Source organism: Chrysochloris asiatica, unplaced genomic scaffold (genome assembly GCF_000296735.1).
Source record: "Chrysochloris asiatica unplaced genomic scaffold, ChrAsi1.0 scaffold00080, whole genome shotgun sequence".
NCBI lineage: Eukaryota > Metazoa > Chordata > Mammalia > Afrosoricida > Chrysochloridae > Chrysochloris > Chrysochloris asiatica.
Genome location: NW_006408598.1, coordinates 10,787,270 through 10,814,712, shown reverse-complemented (window position 1 = coordinate 10,814,712; position 27,443 = coordinate 10,787,270). Strand labels below are relative to the sequence as shown.

The 27,443-nt window shown below is 39.4% G+C and overlaps 1 protein-coding gene and 1 pseudogene across 1 annotated transcript in view; both read left to right on the top strand.

The window, feature by feature from the left end:
• Positions 1-27,443, top strand: part of FAM19A1 (family with sequence similarity 19 (chemokine (C-C motif)-like), member A1) — a 926,788-nt gene that overhangs the window by 23,898 nt on the left and 875,447 nt on the right. The window lies entirely within an intron of this gene.
• On the top strand, positions 15,303-16,264 carry LOC102830364 (annotated as a pseudogene).

The following is a 27,443-nucleotide window of genomic DNA, read 5'->3' as shown; positions in this document are numbered from 1 at the left end:
ATGAGTCAGAACTGACTCCACGGCACATATCAACAACAACAACAACCTCAAAGTGGTGGGAGAAAGACCCGGCAATGCGCATCTGTAAACATCATCAGCTAGAAAACAACTTTAGTGAAGTTCTGGTCTCTCACAGGGGATCCCAATGACGCAAAGTCAACTTGACTGAACCTAAGAGCAATGTTATGTGTATGTCCCTGGGGGGCACAGATGGTATGTGCTTGACTGCTAATCTAGAGACTGGTGGTTTGAACCTATCAGTGGCTCTGTGGAAGAAAGATGTGGTTTGCTTACATGACTACAGCCAAGAAAACCCTATGGAGCAGTTCTCCTTTGTAACAAATGGACTCATTGTGAGTCAGAATTCACTAAATGGCAGCATGCTTTGAAAAATTACTATTATCCAATATAAATTTGAAGTCCTGGTGTGGCACTGTGGGTTAATGCATCAGACTGCAAAGCCGTTTGAACTGCAAGGTTAGCGGTTCAAGCTCACCAGCTGCTCCTTGGAAACCCTATACAGGGTCGCTATGGGTCGGAATCGACTCGATGGCACTTGACAACAATATAAATTTGTTGATCAACTGGACTTTTGCCTAGCATAAATTTTAGTTCCTTTAAATTTGCACATACCAGTAGAAAGGCATCACTTTAAGTCTTTTTTATAGTAATAAAGAAAGAACACTTGGGCAAGAGTCAGCAGACTTGATTAAAAGGCTCTCACATAAATTGTCAAATTACAAGGCTCCAGATGAGAGATTTGGAAGGAATCAATAATTTTTATATTTTCTGTGAACAGTAAAGAATTTTCTACCAAATTGTGAAGCTTTAAACTGTCCAAGGAGCTCATTCATCAATTTTACCCATTTGGTAAGGGAAGATTAAGTACAAAATTACCTTTACATATTTAAAAACTCTTATGTAAAAACTTTGAAATTCTCAAACGATGTCTTGGGTGGACAAAGCAAATAGACTGGGCAGGTAGCAAAAATTATTTAACCAGCCCGGAGGGTGTACATTAGGGAATGGTGAAGATTGTGGCAAAGAATATATGTATGTCTAGAGGGCACAATAGATTGTATGAGGGGGCTTCAAAAAGCTCAAGGAAAAATGGAATTAAAAGATAATGAAAAATTCCATGAACTTTTTGAAGCTCATATATATACATATGCACATACATATCCTCAGCTTTAACACGGATGGGTTCATTGTCAGCGGAGTTGATTTTAATGACTAGATCCTTCAATATTTCAAAGTCGGTTCTGACACACAGCAATCCTTTATAGGGGTTTCCAGGCTGTAAATCTTTGTGGGAACAAAAATCTCATCTTTCTCCTGTAGAAAGGTTGATGGGCTTGAACCTTTGACCTTGTGGTTCACTGCCCAGTGACTTTTCCTTGTCTTTTAAATGTCGGATGAGCCTAAAAAAACTTCACTAATGGCTCTATTCTACCTGTAGGTAGTCAATTGGTTCTTGAAGACAAGATTACCTTGTAGCTCCAAAATTATATGCTTTCCAAAGTGTAGTGCCATTGTATTAGTGCTGGACTGCTAACCACAAGGTCAGCAGTTCAAATACACCAGAAACTCTATACAGGGTAGTTCTGAGTCAGAACCGACTTATCAGCACTTAAGAGCAACAACAATGTATTTATCAAACTATTTTATGCCTGCAGAGTAGGGAAGGCGAGGGCAGTGGGACTAGAGGGAAAATCCCAGGCATATCTATTTTGGCCTGATTTAAAATTAGGTCCAGTTTAGTCCTATCCCAAATTATTTCCAACATGCTAAAATACTGGGTCTCTGAGCCTCCTTTGTGCGGCCAACTGGCATCACTGGGGTTCTGGTAAAAATGAAGACCATTGTCTTACCTGAGGTCTTGTTTGACTCCTCAGTAGAAACCAATTAATTGTCCTTTCAGCTAAGGTTTATGAAAAACAGTAATCTGTAAATGTAATAAAATAGGGGGGAAAGCTTAGGCTGCATAATGATGTCTATAGAAAACCTTAACGCAATTCTTTATTAAAGTTTCTCAAAATCTAGTCTGCGGCCCACTAGTGGGTTATGAATTGATCCCAGTAATTTTTGTTGTAGGCTTTTTATGGGGGGTGCAGGGTGAATGATTTAAGACTGCCTGTGCATTCATTTTGTATATGAATCAAAGCTATAGACTGATACAGCAACTAAGTATCGTTCTGCTGAAAATAGACGTACCTGAAGTTTACTGAAGGAGCACTGTAGTGTAGTGGCTACGAGTCAGGCTGCTAGCTTCAAGGTTAGCAGTTCGAAACTAGTAGCTGTTCCACGGCAGGAAGATAAGGCTTTAAATTTCATAAAGATTTACAGCCTTGGAAACCCTTTGCAGCGTCGCTATGTGTTGTAACCGACTCCACGACAAATACCCACCACCAAAGTTTACTGAGTTTTTTTCACTTAGTATTTTAGTAAGAAAATTGGCTGACAGCTCTTGGAAACTTTGTAAATCGCCTGCATGCAAATAATTAGAGTTTGTACAATTTGTAGAAGGATAATTTGTTATCAATGTGTCATGAGTGTTGTCTGAAGTTGTTAGTGTATTTCAATTGCTGTGGTCTTTGCTTTTTAATTATAAATTACTGTTGGCTTAGTTTCTTCATTATCAATTAAGTGTGCTCTGGGCTGTTTGGTTTAACCCTATCGTGTGTAATGAAGCATATTTGCATCTTTTGAATTTTAAATTTACTGAAGACTAGACTTCCTAATTTACTTCACTGAAGTCTCTTCCTGCACTGTGGCTCAGAAATTATCCATTTATATCCATTATTGGTAAAAAAAGATAAATATATATTTGCTGAACTTTGGATTCTTTTATATACTTTATATTTAAAGTCGTTTCATTTATATACTTAATTGCTAAAAAAGATAAATATGTGTTTGCTAAAGTTTGGAGTCCTGGTGTGATGCTGTAAAATATGCACTGGACCAGAAGGCCTGTTTGAACTGCAATTCACCAGCCACTCCTTGGAAACCCCATATAGGGTTGCTATGGATTGGAACCGACTCGACAGCACATAACAACAAAATCAACAAAGGTTGCTTATATGGTAAAAGTTGTATCGTGACAGTACATACTACCTGTGAACCTGTGCAGCATATTCCTAAGATATATGATATTTTTGGTTGATTTTCATATCTTCATAAGAGCATTTTAATAGGCCCATCTTTTTATTTTATAAAAATATTGTTAAGTGCCATCAAGTCGGTTGTGACTCAAAGCCACCTAGCGTAGGGTTTCAGAGGAGCACCTGGCGAGTTTGAACCACTGACTTTATCCTGTGTTTATCCTATAATGCTACACCAGGACTTTGTTTTATAAAAATAGTGATTAATAAATGTTTCATTCCAAGTATTTATTTCCTAAGTATTTGTCCTCCTGGAAGTGCAACTAAGCTGGGCATTTTACTTCCTCAATGTGCCATGGACATGAAGGTTTCAATGTCATTGTTTCAGGAAGAAATTATAACTAGAGACAAATTATTAGTAGAATACAAAATGCATACATATACAATGCATTTAAATAACTAACCAACCCCTTTTCTTTAAGATAAAATGATAAGATATAAGACTCAAAGGCATGCTATTTGGAAGCTTTCCAGATTAGGCCTTATTGAGTTGGATTGTGTTTGTAGCTTCTTACATCTCTTTGATGAAAAAGCAAGATGCCATGTAGCGGACATGCACTTGAGAAACTAGGTCACTGGGTGAACATTTGTAAGGCAACATTTTTGACAGCTGCTCCCAGGATTGTTTAGAAGAAAGAACAAATTTGTGGCCTGCTTGCCATCTATCTCCAACCTTATATCTATCACAGGCTTAGCTAATCAATCACTGTGATTGTGCCCACAGAGCTTGGTTGTGAGTTCAGCATCTTTCTCATTCCTTTACTGGGTATTACCTATCCGCGGATAGGCACAACTAGCCTACAAATTGAGATTCTTTGTGCATCCCTGATGTGGGTTAATTGACTGATCATCTCAAGAATGTGTCTACTATTCAGAGAAAATCACTCTACAAAACCCTTCTCACTAAAAAAAGACGAAAATAGGCCACATTTTAATTGATTGAAATTTCAGTTTAAATAGCTCTGTGTTCAGTAGCTATCATTTTAGACAACACAACTTTGGACAGTTCCGTCCTCTTCTCAGAATGCAAAGATTTGTTTGCATTACCTCTAGTGATTTGTTTGTTTGTTTGTTTTTTGTCTCTCCTATTCTTCTCTAAAGGAGCTTTGGTAGTATAGTGGGTCATGAGCTGGACTGCTAACCCCAGAGTCAATAGTTCAAATCTACCAGCAGGAGAAAGATGAGAGTTTCTTCTTCGGTAAAGATGTATAGGTTTGGAAACCCAGTACAGGGTCCCTATAGTGGGAACTGACTCCACGGCACTTAACAACAACAACATTCTTCTTTAAGGAACCCTGGTAGCATTAGAATAAGGACTTGGACCTCTTAATGCAAGTTCAGCAGTTTAAGACCAACAGCTACTCCACAGGGAAAGATGAGGTTTTCTGCTCCCATAATGACTTACAGCCTCAGAAACCCTGTACAGGCTTGCTGTGTGTGGGAATTAACTCGATGACAGTGGGTTTGGATCTAGTCCTCTCTACCTTGGAGTCCTGGTGTGGTGCTGTGGGTTAATACACCAGACTGCAATGCCGTTTGAACTGCAGGGTCCTTGGTTCAAGCTCACCAGCTGCTCCTTGGAAACCCTATACAGGGTCACTATGGGTCAGAACCGACTCGACAGCACATAACAACAACAACAATAACCCTGGAATCCTGATGTGGCAATGTGGATTAATGCATTGGACTATAAGGTCGGTTTGAACCGCAAGGTCAGCAATTCAAGCTCACTAGCCACTCTTCAGAAACCCTATGAGTTGGATCCCGATGAGTTGGAACCGACTCAAGGACACTTAACAACAACAACAACAACTCTGGTGTGTGGTGCTGTAGGATAAGTTCTTGACCGCTAAGCACAAGGTCAGCAGTTCAACCCCATACAGCGTTACTATAAGTCAGAATCGACTCCAGGGCATACAAGAACAGCAGCTATTCTATCTAAATTTATAGCAACTTGTGATGCATGCTCCAGCAGACCACAAGATATCTGATCATAAAACCAATTGCTGTCAGCCCCCTGATTCTACTCCATGGCGATCCCTCCTCCCTGCCTGCCCGTGTGTGTCAGAGCGGAGCTATGCGCCATATTGTTTTCCATGGCTGAGTTTTCAGAAGTAAACAGCCAGCCTTTTCTCCCGAGTTGCCTCTGGATTGTCTCGAATCTCCAACCTTTCTTTTGCAGCAGATTCAGCTGACCATTTACATCACTCAGGCATGTAATACAGGTTGAAGCAACTCATTCTATCCAGAGAAGATTTGGAGGACTTCATGAAAAGGATGTCATTGGGGTTGAGTTCTGAAGGTTCAGTAGGAAGTCAACTAGTAAGGGAGGCTCAAGGTTGGCCTGTTAAGGCAAAGAGAAGAGAACAAGTAAAGACTTAGGTAAGGGAGGCAAAAAAAGGCTGGTGGTACAGGTGTTCCATTCTTGGCTGCTAACCAAGAAGGTGGTGGTTCTACCCTACAGCTGCTACACAGGAGAAAGATGTGGAAATCTGCTTCTATAAAGATTTACAATTTTGGAAACCCTATGGGGCTATTCTACTCGATCCTGTGAGTTGGAATTGATGACAATGGTTCTTTATTAAAACAGAGACAGGAGGGTTTGTGGGGGCTGTGAACCTGGATGGCTGGAGACCCTGAACTAGTGAGAGAGATACTTTTGTGTCCATTCAAATTACACCAAAAGCATGATGGTTTAATTCTTTGTTACTATTTTATAATCAAAAGACTGCCTCAGTGTATGCTGACAGTGATAGATTGGTAAAATGGAAAGACCGTATATGCAATTATAGTCTCTATAGAAAGCACGTCTCATAATTAATAAAGATACAGCGAACATACTCTGATCAGACTCTGAGCCGTTTGAAGGCTTTCATACCTTTGAATTATTGTAATCTTTCTGAAATAAAAGGCGAAATATGCAACTACTATTGATAAAAAAAAGTCTAATCATGTGGATTAAAGGAACTTGCATATTTCTAATTCAAGATCTGAGGATAATGATTTTTATTTTTAGCAAAATTCCACAAATTCAATATTTAGTACTCAACAGTTTATTGACAACTCACTAAGTTCGGAGAACTGCACTTCCTCACCATTAAGAACAAAGATACTTCATGTAACTGTTTTTTTTTTTTTTTTTTGTCAATGTTTTCCTGACCAGATTATTAACTCTGAGAGCTCAGGGAACCTGCAATCTGGGAACGGCTGGCAGTGTCCAGCACAAAGTGAGGGCCAAGTAATGAGTGAACGAATGATCCTAGATGATTGCTCTTCCACGTAATCCTCATGATGAAATGAAGCGAGGCATCTCTTTGAGGCAGAACATCTCTCCATTGTACCCAGAATGAAAATGTTAAAGCATTAACATCTTGTGTGATTTATTCACAGTCCTTCACCCAAGGTCATGTTCAAAGTCATAAGTAGGAAGGGCAAGCTGAGATTTCTTCTGGCTGCTTCAGTGTCTCTGTTTACTGAGTACCTTCTGATCCACTCATTTGTTCTACACCACAACCGTATGGACTGTTTTCCTTATTGTACAAAACACAACAAAATGGGGAGGATAGTATAAAGCGCCGAGGATAATTTAGGTTGTGTATTGACTTTCAGCCAGGTGTTCTTTCTGTCACAACCAAGCTGTTGTTCTTAGGTGCTGTCGAGTCAGTTCCAACTCATAGAGACCGTGACCACAACAGAATGAAACGCTACTGGGTCATGTGCTCACCTCACAATTGGGGTTATGTTGCAGCCCATTGCTGTAGTAGTTGTTGTTGTTAAGTGCCATCGAGTCGATTCCAACACATAGCGACCCTGTATAGGGTTTCCAAGGAACAGGTGGTGAGCTTGAACCACAGACCTTGCAGTTCAAACGACTTTGCAGTCTGACACATTAGCCCACAGGGCCACACCAGGAGTCTTCCTTATTGCTGTAGCTACTACCTACTAGGACTTCTGGTGTGGCGTTGCCGCGTAATGCAGTAAACTGCAGCGTCCGTTTGGGCCGTTAAGGCTGCAGTTCTAACTCACCAGCTGCTCCTTGGAAACCCTGTACAGGGTCGCTGTGAGTTGGATCCTGACTCGATGGCACTTAACAACAACAACAACTACCTACTAAGTACTATTTTAACAGGTCTGGTAAGCATCATTGCTCTGCATTAGCAAGTAACTTTTTCTTGGGCACTTAACTTGGTATATGCCATGCAGTAGCTATCCTTGGGCAGTACAAATAGTTAAGTGATCAATTAACCAAAAGGTTGGTGGTTCAAAACCAAAATTAACTCAGAAGAAATACCTCATGACATGATCTTGTTCTGAAACGTCATAGCCTTGAAAAGTCGATGGGACAGGTCTACTCTGCATACAGGATATTGCTGTGTGTTGGAATCAACGTGAAAGTACTGAAAAAAAAAAATTATGGAGCGGAGTCCCTGGGTGTTGAACATAGATAGCATGATCAGCTGTTATGCTAAAGGTTGATGGTTCAAGTCTACCCAGAGTTAACTCAGAAGACGGGTATGACGTCTTGTTTCTGAAAAATCGGCCACTGACCACCCTGTAGAACTTAGTTCTTCTTGGACTCGTGTTGGTTCATTACATCAACTCAACAGTAATTAACAAAGGCATACCATGCAATAATTTTGAGGATTGTGTCTGAATAATACTTTATTCTTTATTTTGCTGTGCATGGCTTTGAGCATGCTTTCTTCTCTTACCAGCATCTCATTTTCAAGCATTTTTTATGGGCTACTGTCTCTTGACAGTTTGTTTTTTTTAACTTTGGAGGCCCTTCTTGTCCTCTGGGCATGGAAGCCACAGCATAGGATAAATCTATGTTTATTAGACTCACTGTAGATTTTCTGTTTTACTTAAAATGAAGTTATAAATCATTCACACGGGAAAAGAATTCTCTCCAAGTGCAATTTAACTTTTTGATAAGATTTTTTTGGCATTTATCATGCTGAGACTTTATAAATTATCTAGGATATTGTAAAGTGGGCTGACCTTTCTGGTAAGTGGTTTGATCATTTTCAGCAGCATCTTTTTGTTAAAATAAGAAATTTGCTGTTTTTCACATAAAAACTTTTTAGACCCATAGCCCAATACCATGACAGATGGGAATTGCTTATATAATCAGACCTGAAATCTCCCTTTCCAATTCCTCTTATTATTCAAATAAATCCTTTCCCCTATTCCAAATATAAACCTAGGGCCAGTGATAGGACATTTCTGACACACAGCCCATGCTTCCTATGGTCATAGCATTTCACACATTGCTAATCAGCATAGCTCTCTTTGTATTTTAATTCAGATTCAGTTTCTGAATCTTTTAAAGCACAGAATCCCAGTCACTCTGCTTTTGGGTGTGGTAACGATGCTTTAACAAAATAAACACAGAGACTAGGAGAGAATAACCATTATCCAACGCCTGCTGGGTGCCACATCCTGTGCTAGGAACGTTCCTGGCACTTTTCTGTTTCATTTTGAGATAAAATATATTGACCGTTATGGACCTGGGCTGTCCTTTTATGGACTTCAATTCTCTCTTCAAGGTGGGTCATATTATTCATTTAAAAATAATGATCAAACAAGTTAATACTTAAGAAGTACTTAGAATGATTCCTGGAAAAGTGTATATACTGTTTCAGTGAAACATCTATATACAGTTTTGGGAATTGGAGGACGATTTTATGTTTTTTTCAGAGCTTCACTGTCTTTGCCATTGGTTGGTAACCTTTGGTCTCGGAGCTAGACTGTGTACTAGACAAACCATTTCACATCTCAGCTCTACCAATTATTATACATATTAGCTGCAGGGATGCGCACGTCAGTATAACTCTTCCTGACTCACCCCTGAAATAGGGATTCTTGTTTATAAAATCTCCACCTTACAGACTTGGCAAAGGCATAGAGACAGTGTGTGTTCTGCATTTTCTAGGACATGCAGCATGTTGGTATATTGTTCTTTGAATATATGAATGTCAGAGAAAAGGTGGACTAGATAGATGGACTGGTAACAGACACACACATTTATTATTATATATATTTTTTGTATAACAGATATGCACATAGAAATGTTATACCTTGGGACTGCTTATTCACTTTATGATCATATCTAAGTCTCCTAGTGAGGCACTGTAGAATCAGCACTGGATTATGTACCACAAAGTCGGCTGTTCAAACCTACCCTTTGCCCCTCAGAAACCCCGTCCAGGGTCACTGTGAGTTGAAATCGACTCCATGGCACTTAACCACAAGTCTTAACAATAATAAAACCGAGTACTCAGCATTGGCAAATGATAGGACTCTTATGGCTAATCTCTCCTCTGGAGTATGTAATGGTCAGCTCGAATTTCTAAGGCAGTATTGATAGGGGAAAAACAACCCCATACCGCTCATCAACCACACCTCACTCCAAATGGCCCATCTAGAGAATTTTATTCAGGGTGAGGAAGATAACCTCTGTCGGAGAGAGAAGGCAGGAGGCAGAAGGGAGGAGAGAAAGAAGGAAAAGAGAGAGAGAGAGAGAGGAGTCAACAGGAAGGGAAGGGACTTATATAGGTTCAACAGGAAGGGAGTGGTCACTGCTGGGATGATTTAGCTCTGACCTATCAAAAGCCATGTTGTCTTTTAAACTAGGTGCTTTGTAGCTTAGGGGGTGGGGGGGGAGTGAGGAGGTGGGAAACAGACAAAATGCAGTTGGAGGGAGGGGAGAGGGAAGAAACGGAAGGTATTGTAACATTGTAACAAGTATGAGTAGGTCAATACTTAGAGTATCCTTCCTTGCAACAGCATGTTGTATTTGTAATTACTGGTCTAGATATCCTAATAAAAAAGTTTAGTGATTCCAAAATAATAGAGAAGTTTAGTTAATTAATTTAAACATCTGACCTATTAGTCTTTAAGGAGAAACATTCCAAAAGTAGGCATTGGTGCTTTGTGACATTGAGATTGAATTATAACTCTTTTAACAGAGACACTAAAGCCAGTTGCCACTGAATCCATGCTAGTTCATCAGACGTGAACCATACTGCAGTAGGGTTTTCTGTAATTGCTTTCAGAAGGAGCTTGTTAGACTTTTCTTCTGACATGCCTCTGGGTGGACTTGAACTTCTGCTTTTTCAAACAGGTTCACTGATTGAACCACTCAGGGACTCCAGAAGAGACATTTTTCAACTGAAATTTTGGACCATTTATCCATGCTTTCTTAGGTGATTTTCCCCCATATTAATTGAATTGTTTGATTGGCGCCTGCACACCTTTATCACAGAACTCTAACTAACTGGAAAAAAAGCAAGCACAGTTGTTCTTCCCAGAGTACTATTTCTATATTTCAGGCACCTATTCTCTGTGTTTTCTAGTCTTAATATCACATGTTGTTGTTGTTGTTGTTAACTGCTGTTGTGTTACTTTGAACTCATAGAAACCCTGTATCGTATTTCTCAGGAGCAGCTGGTAGTTTTGAACTGCCTGCCAACCTTGGGATTCAAACCAGTGCATTATCCTACAACACCACACCAGGACTCCCAATATAAAATACTATCATTGTACTGGTTTATTAATTAATTGTTTAAGTAGCATGATGTCTAATATTTTATAATATTTTGAGCCGTAGCAAAAATGAAGGAAAAAAAAAAAAAGAGATGCTAATAGTCAGCTTTTTGTTTTAAAACTCTAAGGAATTTGTGCTTTGAATTTAGGAATAACCCATGTAAATTTTAAAACCATAGATTAAAGATGTTCTAAGATGATGGTAAATACACAATCACTATTTCTGAGTCTCCTAACAACTACACCTAGCCGGCCATCACTCTCTGCTGAAGAGGTCAAAAGTTTTTTTGAAGCCTTGCTAAATTCTTTGATAAAACTTTATCATTTCCATTTTTCAATGTTCTGATTAACATACCTCAAAAGTGCTGTTAAGTATTTCTGGAGAGCAGAGTATTAGAATAATTTTATAGTAGTATAAAAGATTTATTCATTATAATCTTTTCATGACACTTTTTTATATGCATTTGTGACATGAATAAGTTGCCAAAACAAAATATAGTTGTCATATTTCATTAAATTGTTGTCTGTCACTATGTCATACTGAGGTGTCTTGTGTATTGTGCTGATGCTGGAAATTATACCATACGTATTTCAAAGACCAGCAGGTCATGCATGGTGAACTGGTTTGAGTGCAGCTTCCAAAATAAAGAAAACCAGGAAAAAGGAGCGGGCACTCTGCTTTTAAAAATTAGGATTAGCAGTGGAACATTATCTGATCCCGTATGGGAAGATTTGTTGAAATGCACAGAAGATATTACTGGGTAAGAGCTGCCTCCTCAAAGTATGTTGTTGTTAACTGCCATCAAGTCAGTTCCTATTCATAGTGACCCTGTATAGGGTCTCCAAGGGTTGGCTGGTGTGTTTGAACTGCCAACCTTGTGGTTCAAACTGTCTTTGTGGTACAGTGCTTAGTCTGCAGTGCCACACCAACGTATAGACCATCTTAGTGACCTGATGGAGTAACACTTTCAAGACTTTCATTTGCTGTTGCGATGACTTACATTGCTAATCAGAATATGGAGTGTTTGAAGTAAATCTAGGAAAACTGGAAGTAGTAAAATGTGAAATCAAATGCTTTAAGATAAATATCCTAGGCATTAGTGAGCTGAAATCAACTGACATTGGCCATTTCAAATCAGATCATTCTCTGGGCTACTATGCAGGAAGTGACATATGAAACAAAATAGTATTGACTGTATTGCCAAAGACAGCAGTTCAAGATCTCCTGAAGCACAGTGCTGTCAGTGATTATTGACGGTGCTGTTAGGTGCCATTGCATCAGTTCTGTCTAGGGTTTCAGGGGAGCAGCGGGTGGGTTTTCCGCCCCCTTGTGGTTGAAATCAAATTTGCCATCTAGTGTTACCCTACTGCACCACACCAGGACTCCTGTCAGGGATAAGGTAATACATAACTTACAGAGAAGTTAAGATGAGATGGCTGTTATTCATTACAAATATCTTTTTACAATATACAGCAACTATACATGTGGACCTCACCAGGAAAAATACACAGGAATCAAATTGAGTACCTGTGTGGAAAGAAATGATGGAGACATTCAATATGATCAGCCAGAACAAGGCCAGGAACAGACTATGTAATAGACCATCAATTGCCCATATGCAAGTTCAAACTAAAGCTGAAGAAAATTAAAACAAGCCCATAAAGCCAATGTACAGCCTTGAGTATGTTCCATCTGAACTTAGAAACCATCTCAAGAAGTAATTTGATACACTAAGCAACACGGCAATTTGTTCATTGCAAATACCTTTTTTTTATAACATAAGCAGCAACTATACATGTGAAACTCACTAAGAAGAATACAGTGATCACATTGACAACACCTGTGGAAAGAGACAAGGGAGATGCTCAATATAACCGGTCAGAACAAGACCAAGAAAGAGGACTGACCAGACTGTCAATTGCCCATACACAAGTTCAATTGAAGCTGAAGAAAATTAAAACAAGTCTGCAAAGCCAAACTATGACCTTGAGTAAAATTCCATCTGAAGTTAGAGACCATCTCAAGAATCAATTTGATGCAGGCTGCGAACCTCAGGTACAGCAGTTCAAAACTACCAGCTGTTGTGCGGGAGAAAGATGAGGTCTCCTGCTCCCGTAAAGATTTACAGCCTCAGAAACCCTGTCCAGGGTCACTCTGAGTCAGAACCGACTCCATGGCTCGTAACGACAACAAGCACTAATGATAGAAGACCAGTTGAGTTGTGAGATGACAACAAAGATACTGCATGGTTTAAAATGAAGGAATATGTGTATCAAGGTTATATCCTTTCACCGTTCTTGTTCAATCTGCATGTTTAGCAAATAATCCAAGACACGGCACTGTCAGAAGAAGAATGTGGCATGAGGAGTGGAAGAAGCCTCATTAACAACCTGCTCCATGTAGAGCTGCAAGGTGGGCAGTTCAAACCCACCAGCTCCTCCTCAGAAATCCTAGACAGGGTCTCTATGAGTGTGAACTGACTGAATGACACTTAACAACATTATATGTGGAAGGAGACCTAGTGAGTCTGTAGGATAAGAACTGATCTGCTAATTGGAAGATTGGTAGTTCAAACCCACCAGCAGATCCACAAGAGAAAAATAAGGCTGTCTTCTGTAAATATTTACAGCCACAGAAATCCTATACAGACTCACTATGAATTGGAATCGACTCAATGGCAGTGAGTTTTTTGTTTTGTTTTGTTTTGTTTTCTTCTCGTTTTTTTTTTTTTTTTTTGACATTTGGTGTGTGTATATGAGACAGCTTTGTTTGCTGAAAGTGAAGAGGACTTACTAATGAAGATCTAAGGCAACACCCTTCAGTATGGATTAAAGCTCAGCTAAAGAAAGTAAAAATTCTCACAACTAGACCAATAAGGAACATCATACACAAAGGAAACGTTGAAGTTGTCAAGGCTTTTATTTTACTTGGATCCACAATCAATGCTGATGATATAGCAGAGAGGGAATCAAATGTCAGCACATTAAGCAAATCTACTACAAAAAGGGAGTTCTGGTTTGGCACTGTGGGTTAATGTGCTGGATTGCAAAGTTGGCATGAGCTACAAGATTGGATCAAACTCACCAGTTACTCCTTCTTCTTGTTGTTAGGTGCCACCAAGTCAGCACCGACTCATAGCGACCCTATGCACAGCAGAGCGAAACACTGCCCGATCCTGTGCCAACCTCACTACTGTTACCACGCTTGATTTCATCGATGCTGCCACATGGCCAATCCATCTCCTTGGGGGTCTTCCTCTTTTTTCTGACCCTCCACCTCACCAAACATGATATCCTTCTTCAGTGACTGGTCCTCCTGACAATATGTCCAAAGTATGAGAGATGAAGTTTGGCCATCTTGGCCTCCAAGGAGCACTCTGGCTGAACTTCTTCCAAAACAGATCTATTGGTTCTTTTGGCAGCCCAGGGTACTTTCAATATTCTCCTCCAACACCATAACTCAAATTTGTCAATTCTTCCACATTCTTCCTTATATACTGTCCAGCGTTCGCATACATGTGAGGTTATTGAAAATACCATGGCTTGGGTCAGGCGCACCTTAGTCCTCAAGCTGACATCTCTGCTCTTCAACACTTTAAAAAGGTCTTGTGTGGCAGATTTGCCTAATGCAATACGTTGTTTGATTTCTTGACTGCTGCTTCCATGAGTGTTGATAGTTGATCCAAGAAGAATGAAGTCCTTGACAACTTCAGTCTTTTCTCCATTGATAAGAATGTTGTTTATTGGTCCAGTGGTGAGGATTTTTGTTTTCTTTACACTGAGATGTAGGAAGAAGGAGTGGTGAACTACTTCCAAATATTAATCACTGAAAACTTTATGAATAACAGTTACTCCTTGGAAACCCTATATAGGGTCTTTATGGGTCGGAACCAACTCAGCAGCACTTAACAACAAAACAAAAACAACTACAAAAGACTCCTTGAAAGTATTTAAGAGTAAAGATGTCACTTTGAAGACTAAGGTACATCTGACACAGCCATGGTATTTTTAATCACCTTATATGCATGTAAAAGCTAGGCAATGAATATGTAAGTTGGAGAAGAGTTGATGCATTTGAATTATGGTGTTGATGAAGTATATTGACTATATCATGGACTATCAGAAGAATAAACAAATCTGCCTTGGAAGAAGTGCAGACAGAAGAATACTGCTTAGAAGCCAGGTTGGTGAGACTTACTGTCACATACTTTTGATGTGTTATCAGGGAGGATGAGTCTCTAGAGAAGGCCATCATACCTGACATAGTAGAGGGTCAGCTGAAAAGAGGAAGACCCTCAGTGAAATGGACTGACACAGTGGCTGTAACCAAAGGCTCCGTCCGATGTAGCAACAATTGTGAGGATGGCACCCGATGTGGCCGTGTTTTATACTGTTGAACATAGAGTTGCTATGAGTTGAAACTGACTCAGTGATACTAACAACAATGACAGAAAGCAAATAGTTGAAAATAAACAAGGGCAGTTGGTTTTTATTGTAAGCGAAAACCTTTTGATATACATGCTTAGGTGAATAAGATCTGATGCAAAAGTCTTTCTACTTAATAGTCTTATTAATCATCAAAAAGCACTCGCCGCCGCCATGACTGAACAAATGACCCTTCGTGGCACCCTCAAGGGCCACAATGGCTACCACTCTGCAGTTCCTGGACATAATATTGCGCACCCCTCGAGATAAGACCATCATCATGTGGAAGCTGACCAGGGATGATACCAACTATGGAATACCCCAACGTGCTCTGCGCGGTCACTCTCACTTTGTTAGTGATGTGGTCATCTCTTCTGACGGCCAGTTTGCCCTCTCCGGGTCCTGGGATGGAACGCTACACCTCTGAGATCTCACAATGGGCACCACCACACGCCGATTTGTAGGCCATACCAAGGATGTGCTGAGTGTGGCCTTCTCCTCTGACAACCGGCAGATTGTGTCTGGCTCTCGAGATAAAACCATTAAGCTGTGGAATACTCTGGGTGTCTGCAAGTACACTGTCCAGGATGAGAGCCACTCGGAGTGGGTGTCTTGTATTCGTTTTTCGCCTAACAGCAGCAATCCCATCATTGTCTCCTGTGGCTGGGCAAGTTGGTCAAGGTATGGAGCCTGGATAACTGCAAGCTGAAAACCAACCACACTGACCACACAGGGTATCTGGACACTGTGACTGTCTCTCCAGATCGTTTCCTTTGTGCTTCCGGAGGCAAGGATGGCCAGCCCATGCTCTGGGACCTCAATGAAGGCAAGCACCTCTATACCTTAGATGGTGGGGACATCATCAATGCTCTATGCTTCAGCCCCACCTGCTACTGGCTCTGTGCTGCCACAGCCCCTAGCATCAAGATCTGGGACTTGGAGGGAAGATCATCGTTGATGAACTCAAGCAGGAAGTTATCAGCACAAGGAGCAAGGCAGAACTGCCCCAGTGCACCTCTCTGGCCTGGTCTGCTGATGACCGGACCCTGTTTGCTGGCTACACCTATAACCTGGTGCGTGTGTGGCAGGTGACCATCGTCACTCGGTTGAAATTTATGGCAAAGTTTTAGAAATTTAACAAACTTGCTCTTCTTTCAGAAAGTGTGTTAACTTTTATGTATCGCATATAAATTCTGATGCAAGGGAGGTCTGTAGCAGTACCTGAGATTCCAGTGATACTCTTGGTCTTCAGACCACCACACATTTTTCCCTGTATTTTTGCACATGGAAGCTGGTGGACTTGAGATGCTAGCCTTGCAGTTAGCAGTCTAAGCAAGGAATAGCTCATACCCTAAACCACTTCTCTGTAGAAATATAATCATGGATTTCACAATAAGACATGCAAACTTCAAGGATGGGTTATTGTGGGGAAGGAATCACATGGATTACAGTTCAGTTTCTGCTCAGCTAAAGGAATATACTCCACAGAAGCAAATAAGCTTTTATTCTTTTCCACACACACACACACACAAAGCAATGTTGTTTCTGTTGTTGTTAAGTACTATTGAGTCAGTTCCAAATCATAGCAACCGTATATAGGGTTTCTGAGTGGAGGCTGCTGGGTTTGAACTGCCTACCTTGCGGATGAAACTGACCTATGGTACAGTGCATTTTCCTGTAGCACCACACTAGTGGTTCATAAACCAGGGTTTGAACTGGGATCATTGAGCCATGAGGTTGGCACTTCAAACTCACCTGCTCCCTGGAAATCCTATATGGGGTCACTATGAGTCGGAACTGACTCAGCGGCACTTAACAACCACAACAACAATCTGCTTCCAGGCTCCTGGGCAGAGCTGCTCTAAAGGTTGATATAGTTTGAACCCACCCAGTGTTACCTTAAGAGAAAGTGCTGGAGCGTTTTCTACTCTAACATGTGGTATAACCGTGAGTTGAAATATACTTAATGGTCATGGATTTGGTTTTCTTTTTAATCTCGTTCTAGATTTGATGCTTTTGATGGTTACAATACTGAAACTCTGCCTCTGATGGTATTATTAGTTGTTATGAACAGTATTAGGATAGATGTAAATGTATGCTAAGATACATTATAGTAAGATATGGTAACAGTTCAAACTCCCACCCTCTACCCGCTGGCCAAGTTTCAGTGATTTTAAGATAATGAAGGTTTTTTTGTCTTGCTCCTGTAGCGTAGTGGTTATGAATCGGGCTGCGAACCTTAAGGTCAGCAGTTCGAAACTACCAGCTATTCCACGGGAGAAAGATGAGGCTTTCTGCTCCCATAAAGATTTACAGCCTCGGAAACCCTATACAGGGTCGCTATGGGTCGGAATCGACTCGACCGCACTTAACAACAACAACTCTTCACTGAGGTTGCCTTGGGCTTTGTTCTCTTCCATCTTTAACTCAGAATCTGGAGCAGCATCCAGAAACAGTGCTGTTTAACATGGCAGGGAAATGAACATTTTGGAGGTTCTCACGTCTGCAAATAAATGCTTCTTCTGCTTGACAGTGACACATGTCGCTCCTGCTGTCCATTCACTAGCCAGACGTGGTCATATGATTTAACCCAATGGCAAGGACCATGAAATGCAGTCCTCTGTGTTCAGGAGGCAGGTAACAGAAATGAGCAGCATCTATGACTATCATTGAATGCCTTGTTGTTAGTCACTGTCGAGTTGATTCTGATCCTCTTACATCACGGTAACAGATTAGACCTTCCCAGGTCACAGAGTTCTCTTGGTTTCAGTCTTTTCAGAAGCAGATCCCTGCCGGGTCTTTCTCCTGCAGTCACCGGGTGGATTCGAACTGCCAACTTGTCCCTTAAAAGATGAGTGTCTAACTGTATCACCAGGTCTCAGTAGTTAGGAAATGATCTTTCCTTTGTTTGGTACTCTTCCATTGGTAGAGATTCAAATTTAGATATTTCAGCTTATTTCAGTATTTGGCAAGACTCCAGAAACTTCAGTTTACTCAGTCTATAGAGAAGGCAAAAGAGGAAAAGCTACTTAATAAATTAAAAGCAGGCAAACGAGGTGGTACCAGCATCCAGTTTGATTTTTCGTTTTTTTTTTTTTTTAAACCCAGATGATGCTTGAATGAATGGACAGCACGTGGTTCTGTCATTTGGTTGAATGTGAAGGAAAGCTTTGAGACTGTGGGAATGCCTATCTTTTTCTCCATTAATTTACTTTCTATCAAGCAAATGCTTTATGCTATAGTTAATTCTCTTCCTTCCCTCCCTCAGTCTCACATTTGTGTAAATCTAATCTGTAGAGTCCTGGTGTGGCACTGTAGCATAAGCACTGGACTGCTAACCACAGAGTTGGTGGTTTGGAAACCTTGTACAGGATTGGTGTAAGTCAGAGCTGATTCCATGGCACTTAACACCAGGAAAAACAACTATGGCCTGGGAACTGATTCCTGGTTTTAAGAATTGCAGCCTGTGAATAAAACGTCAAAACAGTCCTCACTATAGCGTCTGGGATGCTACTGTTTGCTTTACTGGAAACTTTTATAGGGAATATTCAGTAAGTTAATGATATTTTTATATTTTCTTGGGTATTTTTCTGATATTACTTTCCAGAACTGTATCTGTTGCTAGTTGGCAGGCAGGATCAGTTATGGATCAAATACACCCATTTGTCACGGATTAATGCTTGTAAATGCTTTGATGACAGCAGGCAACCAAGGCTTGTAGGAATGGATGCTGACTTTGAAGGGGAAAAAATTAATGAAGCTAGGAAAACAGTGGTAGCAAAGAACATTGCAATTTTAGGTGCTAAATGAGTTATTTTCAAACCCTAGGAGTATGGTAATACTGCTCCCCTCCCTCTTCCTTTAATTAAGCTCCTTTATAATGCATAGTGGCCTCAGATGAGGAGTTGTTTTAGGAAGAGTTAGGCTTTCTGAGAGCTGTAATTTCAGGAACAGGGCTTTCCCTTATTTACTAAGAAAATCTGTATTGATGGGCAGAGCAGAAAAGCTGTAATTCACCATTGTGAGGCTAAAGAACCAGAAGATGAGCTTGACCTCTCCACACTTGTCTCTGTCATGTGTATCATTAGCTGTTCCAGGGATGGTTTAGGAAGACAACACTCACAAATATCAAGTATCGGTTTGTTGGATTTTTTTTTTTTTTTTTTTATGAAGTATATGCATCCATATAAGGAGCTCTGGTAGCATAGCGGTTACAAGGCGAGCTGTTAACCTCAAGGTCAGCAGTTCGAAACTACCAGCGGTTCCACTGGAGGAAGATGAGGCTTTCTGCTTCCATAAAGATTACAGCCTCGGAAACCCTGTACAGGGTCGCTATGAGTCGGAACTGATGCCTCGAAACACCACGACCACCAGGCACCCGTATCTGACCTCCCACCACTTAATGAAACTGGGTCAATTATCTTGTCAAGACTTTGCAGGACTCTCTAGATTACAATTCAAGCTTTCTCCCATTGCATCATTTTCTTACTTCCTCGCTACACACACACACACACACACACACACACACACACACACACACACAAATCTCCCGTACATACTCATGCGCACATGCTAGATCTCCACCCCACAATGGTTGTTGTTGTTGTTATGTGCCGTGGAGTCGGTTCTGACTCATAGCGACCCTGTACAGGATTTCTGAGGCTGTAAATCTTTACGGGAGCAGAAAGCCTCAACTTTCTCCCACGGAACAGCTAGTACTATCGAACTGCTGACCTTGAGGTTAACAGCTCACCTTGTAACCACTATGCTACCAGAGTTCCTTAGTCGTAACCACTACACAGTAGGCTATTTAAAAATCACATTTAAATCATGGAAGAGTTGGAAATGACCTTAGCAATGATGTAGACCAAGCTTTCATTGGCCACATCATTTGCCTCATGATTAACTGTTTGGATTCTTTGGCCGTGTTGTTTTGGCACATGATAAAATTGGATATAATTTCTTTCTCTAAAATAGAAAAAAAATCTTTTTATTGTAAAACCAAGTCTCTGCTCCTTGCCCCAAACCTTTTCCACCTTTAGTTTTCTTCATCTTGGTTAAGGGCATTCCTCACATTAAAAACCATGAACCGTCCTCAACATTCCCCTCGCTCAAATTTCACTTTCAGTTTATCAGAAATGCTATTTTCCCTTAACTTCAGACTGTATACAGACTCCAATAATTTATCACCATCTCTGCTGCTGCTATCCTGGGCAGGAAGCTTCATCTCCTATGAATGAATAAGAGAAGTTTTAGGACTTCTTGATAGACCATTTCCTCGGCTCCCTATAAAATATTTTTTTAAAAGTAAGTGTTCCTATATCATCCCCTAAACATTCAGCTCTCTGTGAAAAATGGAATTCCTTCCTAGCTTCACTAGTCTGGCCCCTGAAGTGCATGCTTTTGATTGAATGCCGGTATGCATCCAGAGTTTATACTCTTAACCCTGTCCTATAGGCTCACTGGCCTCAGAAAAAGGATACACAGTGATTTTGCGGTGTTGATGTTTTGCAAAATTAACAATTCTCTCAGACCCTCGGAGGGCATTTTCTTGAGTGTTTTCTATAAGACATTGGGGGAATTTATTACACATTTAAGTAGACTATTTTAATACTTGGCAAATGAAATTATTAGAATTTCCCCCTGATACTTAGTAGAATCTTGAGGAAGTTTGGACTAGGGAAGACATCTGGATTGATTATCCCTAATTGGGAAGTGGTTAAGAGCAAGCGTAATTTGTTTTCTATAGGAAAGCTATATGTAAAGACCCATATAGTGTGGTGCTATAGGGTAAGCAGTGAACTGTGAACCAAAAGGTCAGCAGTTCACACCCACCAGCTGCTCACTGGAAACTATCACTATGAGTCGGAACTGACTCAATGGCACTTAACAACAATAACAGGTTTCTCTTAGGTCAACCCTTTTTTTCAGATTGATATATAGTCATGTGGACTAGAATAGAACAATTTTTATTTAAACAGTCCGAGATCATGAGAGTTATTTTGACAGCTGTATTACCCTACCAACTGAAATTGAGTTTATCATCAATGAAAACTCAAGGTCTTTTTCATATGTGTCACAGTGAAAGTAACACATCTCACATCTCTATTCTCACAGCTGGCTATTTGGACCCAAGTGTGGACTTTAAATTTGTCTATTACTTTCTGTGCCATTAGATTTCAATCTTTATTTCACTTTGTTGATAATTTATAATTCCAATCCTTTTACCTTCTATAGATTTTTCATTTAAAAATGTTTTATTTATTTTGTTGTTGTTTAAAATATACACAGTAAAACATACACCAACTAAACAGTGTATGCATGTTCCCTGATTACATTCTTCACATATATAACCATTCTCACCCTCCTTTGCTGAATTTTTACTCTTCCATTAACATAATTCACTGTCCCATAAAGTTAAAGGTATGGTTAGCAATTTAATCCCATTTAGATAGTTCTTAAAAGAGCATAATACTGACATTATTTACAAGTTAAACTATTTTTTGCTTTATAGAAGATTTCAGGGGATGATTTTCATTTAAAGTGTATGATGATTTCAGGGCAATTGTTTTAGGAGTTCGTCTAACCGTCATGACTCCAAGAAGTCTGGAGTCCATAAGCATTTGAAATTCTGTTCTTCATTGCCCTCCTTTTGATCAGGATTCTTTTATAACAAAAATGTTTATCAAAATGTTCGGTAATGATGGTCAGATAGCATCCAGTTCTTGTGGTCTCCTGGCAAAGGAAGCTGTTGTTCGTGGAAGCCATTACCAATACCTGTTATATCCTCCTGGTCCTGATGCTCCTCTGTTCTCTGTTGTTCAAGGCAAAAGGGACCCGTTGTGTCTTGAATGGCTGCTTGCGAGCTTCTAATACTCCAGACACTATGCAGTGAACTAGGGTTAGTATCATAACTCTAAATCTCCAGTCCAAGAAACCAAATCCAATGAGGTTCTTGGTTTGTACATAAGAAGCCTCAGCATCTATTCTTTCTCACCATTGTTGTAAATATATCTATCTTGTAACTTTTGCCAATTTAACTTTTTATAGGTGTACAATTTATTGTCAGTAATTACCCTTAATCCGTGGAATATTTCCATCACCACTAAACCTCTGATAGCCACTAATGAACTTTGTTATCTACATATTTGTGTTTTCTTGTCTTTTTTATAAAAGTGAGATTATATACTATTCATCCTTTCATGATTAATTTATTACACTCAGGATAATGTGTTTTTCCAGGTGTATCCACATTGCATGTATAAGACTTAATGTTTCCTTCTGGCTAAAGGAGCTTTCCGTTGTGTATGTACCACATTTTGTTTATCCATCACCCACTAGTAGACATTTAGGTTGTTTCCACTTTTGGCTACTAGAATAGTACTGCTATAAACATTGGTGAACAAGTCTCTGAGGCTCTCTTTCTCCCGCAGAACAGCTGGTAGTTTCGAACTGCTGACCTTGCGGTTCACAGCCCGGTTCGTAACCACTGCGCTACCAAAGCTCCTTCCTAGTGGGAGTGAAATGGTATGATTTTCTTCTCTGCCAGCGGACAATGCTGAATATTTCTTCGTGTATTTGGTGGCTGTTTGAAATGTCTATCCAAGTCCTTTGTCCATGTTATGATTGGGTTGTTTTTTGGTTGTTAAGTTGTCGAAGATTTATACATAGCTTAGTTATTAGAATTTGTCAGATAAATGGTTTCCAGTGTTGTTCTTCTATTTGGTTATCTTATCATTTCATTTTGTTGGTAAAGTCTTTTGATAAACAACTGTCTTTTAATTTTTCTGAGACCCCATTAATTTATTGTATATTTTTCTGTTTGTGCTTTTGTTAATATTTTAGATAATCTATGTTAAAAGCTAGGACTGAGTGCATTGCCCCTTCTTTGTCTTTTAAGAATTTTATGCTTTCCGTTTGCACATTGAGGAACTTCAATCCATTTTGAATTTGTCTTTGCGTATGAGGTGAGGCCTGGATCTCTTTTTATGATTCTGCATGTGGAAATTTAACTTTCCTAGCACCATTTAGTGCAGAGACTCTTCTTTCCCTAGCAAATGGACTTAGCATCCTTGTCAGAAATCATTTGATCATAATGTGGGTTTATTTCTGGACTCTCAGTTCTGTTCCTTTAGTCTATGTGCGTGTTATTGTACTAATACCAGGTTGTTTGGATTACTGTTGCTGTGTAATATGTTTTAAAATCAGAGAGTATGAGTCTTCCTACTTTGTTCTTTTCATCCAACATTGCTTTAACTATTTGGGTCTGCTTGCAACTCCACATAGGGTTGAGAATTGTCTTTTGCTATTTCTACAAAGAAGACGGTTACTGTTTTTATCAAGATAATGCTAAATCTACTATACAAAGGTCACTTTGTATAGTACAGATGTCTTAATAATTTTAAGTCTTCCAATCCATGAACATGGACCATCTTTACATTTATTTTAGTATTTTTAATTTCTTTCAACAGTGGTTTATTCATTTTAATTATGTAAGTCCTTCACATCCCTGGTTAGATTCTTTCCTAGGTATTTTATTCTCTTAGATGATATTATAAATAGAATTGCTTTTCTAATATCCTTTTTAGATTTCTTATTGTATTTTAGATTATTTAGTATTTCTATTAGAGAAAATACTTTATATGGTTGATGGTGTGTGGAAACCCAGCTGAGTTTTGTTGGTTGACCTTGTTTCCTGTAACTTTGCCAAATTCCTCAGTTAGCATTAAAAGTTTTTTATGGACTCTGGGATTTTCTACATACAGGATCACACAAAAAAAGCTTCCAAAAGTTTATGTAAAAATTATGTTATTTTTAAGTCCATTTATCCTTGAAATTTTTTGAAGCCTCCTTATATAATCCACAAATAGAGATCATTTGACTGCCTATTTTCCAATCTGTGTAGTTTTTATTTCTTTTTCTTGTCTTATGGCTCTATCTAGACCTCTTATACAACACTGAACACAAGAGAGTATGGGAACCCTTTTCTTATTCCTCGTTTCAAGGGAAAAGCTCTCATTCTTTCTTCAAAAGCATAATGTTGGCTATTGGCTTTTCATATATGGTCTAAGTCATATTAAAGAATTTTCTTTTTAGCGAAATCTTCTTTAGGGGAGGTCACCAAGAAAGCACGAATGCTTTTTGTGCATGCTTAGACATGATGACATGCTTCCTTTCCTTTGTTTGGTGGATGTGGTGTGCTATATTGATTGCTTTTTCTAGTTTTGAACTATCCCTGCCTTTCTGGAATAAATCCCAGTTGGTCATGGTGTATGATTTTTAATATGCTGTTGGATTCTATTTACTAGTATTTATTGAGGATTAAAAAAAATTATATTCATAAGAGATATTGACTTATGGGACTTTTGGGGGTTTTTTTTTCCTTGTGGTCCCTTGGGTTTAAGTACCAGGGTTTTGTTTACATCATAGAATGAATTAGGGAACATTTTTTCATGCTGTATCTTTTGGATGAGTTTAAACAGTATTGATGTTGATTTTTCTTTAGATGTTGGGTAGGATTCCCCAGTGAAATCATCCGGTCCAGGACTTTTGGGTTGTTGCTTGGGAGTTTTTTGATCAGTGATTTGATCTCTTCATTTGCGATAGGTCTTTTGAGACTTTGTATTTCTCTTGAGTCCGTTTGAGTAGATTGTATGCATCTAAGAATGTATCTATTTCATCTAGGTTATCTGGTTTCTAAGGATACAGTTGTTCATACCATTCTGCCATTTCTCTCTTTATTTCTGTTGGGTCAGTTGTAATGTTCATTTCTTCATCTTTTATTATGGTTATTTGCATCTTTTTTCTTTGTCATTGTAGCTAAAGGTTTGTCAATTTTATTGATCTTTTGAAAACACAACTTCTGGTTTTATTGATTCTCCCTGTTGTTTCTCTATCCTCAATTTTATTTATTTGGGCTCTGATCTTTATTATGTCTTCTTGTAGGCTTAGGTTTAGTTTTATCTTTTCTTTATAGCTCTTGCAGTTTTCAAGTTAGGCTATTGCTGTAAGGTCTTTCTTCTTTCTTCATATGCATTTATGTCATTAAATTTCCCTCTGTGTCCTACCTTCATTGGAGTCCAGGTGTGGTGCTATGGGATAAGCATTGGACCACAAGGTTGGTTTGAACTGCAGGATCAGTGGTTCAAACTCACCAGCCACTCCTCAAAAATCATATACAGGGACACTATGAATCAGAACTGACTACACAGCACTTAATGACAACAAGAACTGCTTTCACTGTATTCCATGAGTTTTGGTATGTTGTGCTTTCATTTTCATATAAGTCTAGGAAATGAGTGATTTTTTTTTTTTTAGATTTATTGCTTGACCCACTGGTAGTGTGGTAATGTGTTGTTTAAATTTCCATATTCTCATGCATTCTTTTCTTTTCTCTGTTACTGCTTCCTTGCTTCATTCTATTCGAGAAAATACTTTATATGATTTCAGCCTTTGAAATTTATCAAGATTTGTTTTATGACTCGTGGTCTCTCCTGGAGAAAGATTCATATGCACTGGAGTAGAATGTATAGCCAGCACTTTTGAGGTGGCGTTCTGTGTGTATCTATTAAATCTAATCAGTTTATAGTGTCATTCAAGTCCTCTGTTTCTTTGTTGATCTTGTTTCTAGATGTCTTGTCCAATATTGAAAGTGGTGTGTACTAGAGTCTACCTTCAATTGTATTGTATTGCACTGTATCTCCCTTAAATTCCATCAGTGTTTGCTTTATGTATTTTGGTGCCCTTATATTTATGATTATTAAATATTCCAGATTAATTAATCTTTTCATCCCTCTGTGGACTTCTGGTATGGCACTGTGGAACAGCACTGGACTGCGAACCACATGGTCTTCCATTCCAACCCACCAACTAATCTTCAGACAACATATATAGAGTCACTGTGAGTCAGAACTAAATTTGATGGCACTTCGCGACAACAACAACATCCCTCTCTAATGGAATCCTGGTGGCCATCTGGGTTAGGCATTGTGCTGCTAACCACAAGGTTGACAGTTCAAATCCACCAGCCACTCCCTGGACATAAGATAAAGCTGTCTCTGCTCCTGTAAAGATGTATAGTTTCAGAGACCCTGCATAGCATTGCTTTGAGCTGCAATCAACTCAATGGCAGTAGCTGTCATGTTTGGTTGTCTCACCCTATAATGCGTATCTTAAACTCTTTTGACAGCTTTTCTCTTAAAGTCTACTTTGTGTGATATTAAGATTGCCACCACAATGCTCCTTTGGTTATTATTTCTCTTCCAGTCTATTTCTGGCCTTCCGTTTAAGGTGTGACTGATTGGCAGTTCAATTCCACCAGCTGCTTCTCAGAAACCCTATCCAGGCTAGCTATCGATATTGTTGTATTCATTCTGCTACTCTTTGCCTTTTGTTTGGAGCATTTAGTTCATTTGCATTCATTGTAATTACTAATCACTAACAAGAAGTGAACCCTGGTGGCACAGTGGGCTGCATGTTGGCCTGCTAACCAGCTGTTCTGGGGAAGAAAGATGAGATTTTCTGCACCAGTAAAGACGTGCAACCTTAAGAACTCAATACAGGGTCGCTATGAGGCAGAACAGACTTGATGGGATTCAAGAAGTGCCTTACTCCTGCTAGTTTGTTATTTGTTTTCTGCGTGTCTTAAGCCTGCTTAAACCCTGGTTTGGCACTATAGGATAAGCACTGGACTCTTTACACAAGGTTGGCAGTTCAAACCCACCATACGCTCTTGGAAATCCTCAGAACTGACTCAGCAACACACAGAAACAATAACAAGCCATCTTTGTATTTATCCTTTACTGCTACTTGCTTTTGAATTGTGTTGGTTTATTGTAGTGAGCTTTTATGGTTCCTGTCTCCTTTCCTTTTGTGTATTTTAAAAATATGTTTTCTTAGTGATTACTATGAATATTACATTTAACAACTTATAGGAATCCTGGTGTGGCACTGTAGGATAAGCACTAGACCACAAGATCATTTTGAACTGGAAGGCTGGAGGTTCAAACTCACCAGCTGCTTCTCAGAAACCCTATATAAGATTGCTAGGAGTCATAACCGACTCAACAGCACATAAAACAACAACAATGTGCTGCTGTAGGATAAACACTAGACCCCAATGTAGACTTGAATCCAAGGGTCACCAGCCTCTCATTGGAAACCCTATACAGGTTTACTGTAAGTCGTAACTGACTCAACAGCACTTAACAACAACAATTTCATAACATTCTAGAGTAAGTTGATACTGACTTAACTTCAGTAATGTATCAGAAACTCTCTCTCTCTCTCTCTCTCTCTCTCTCTCTCTAT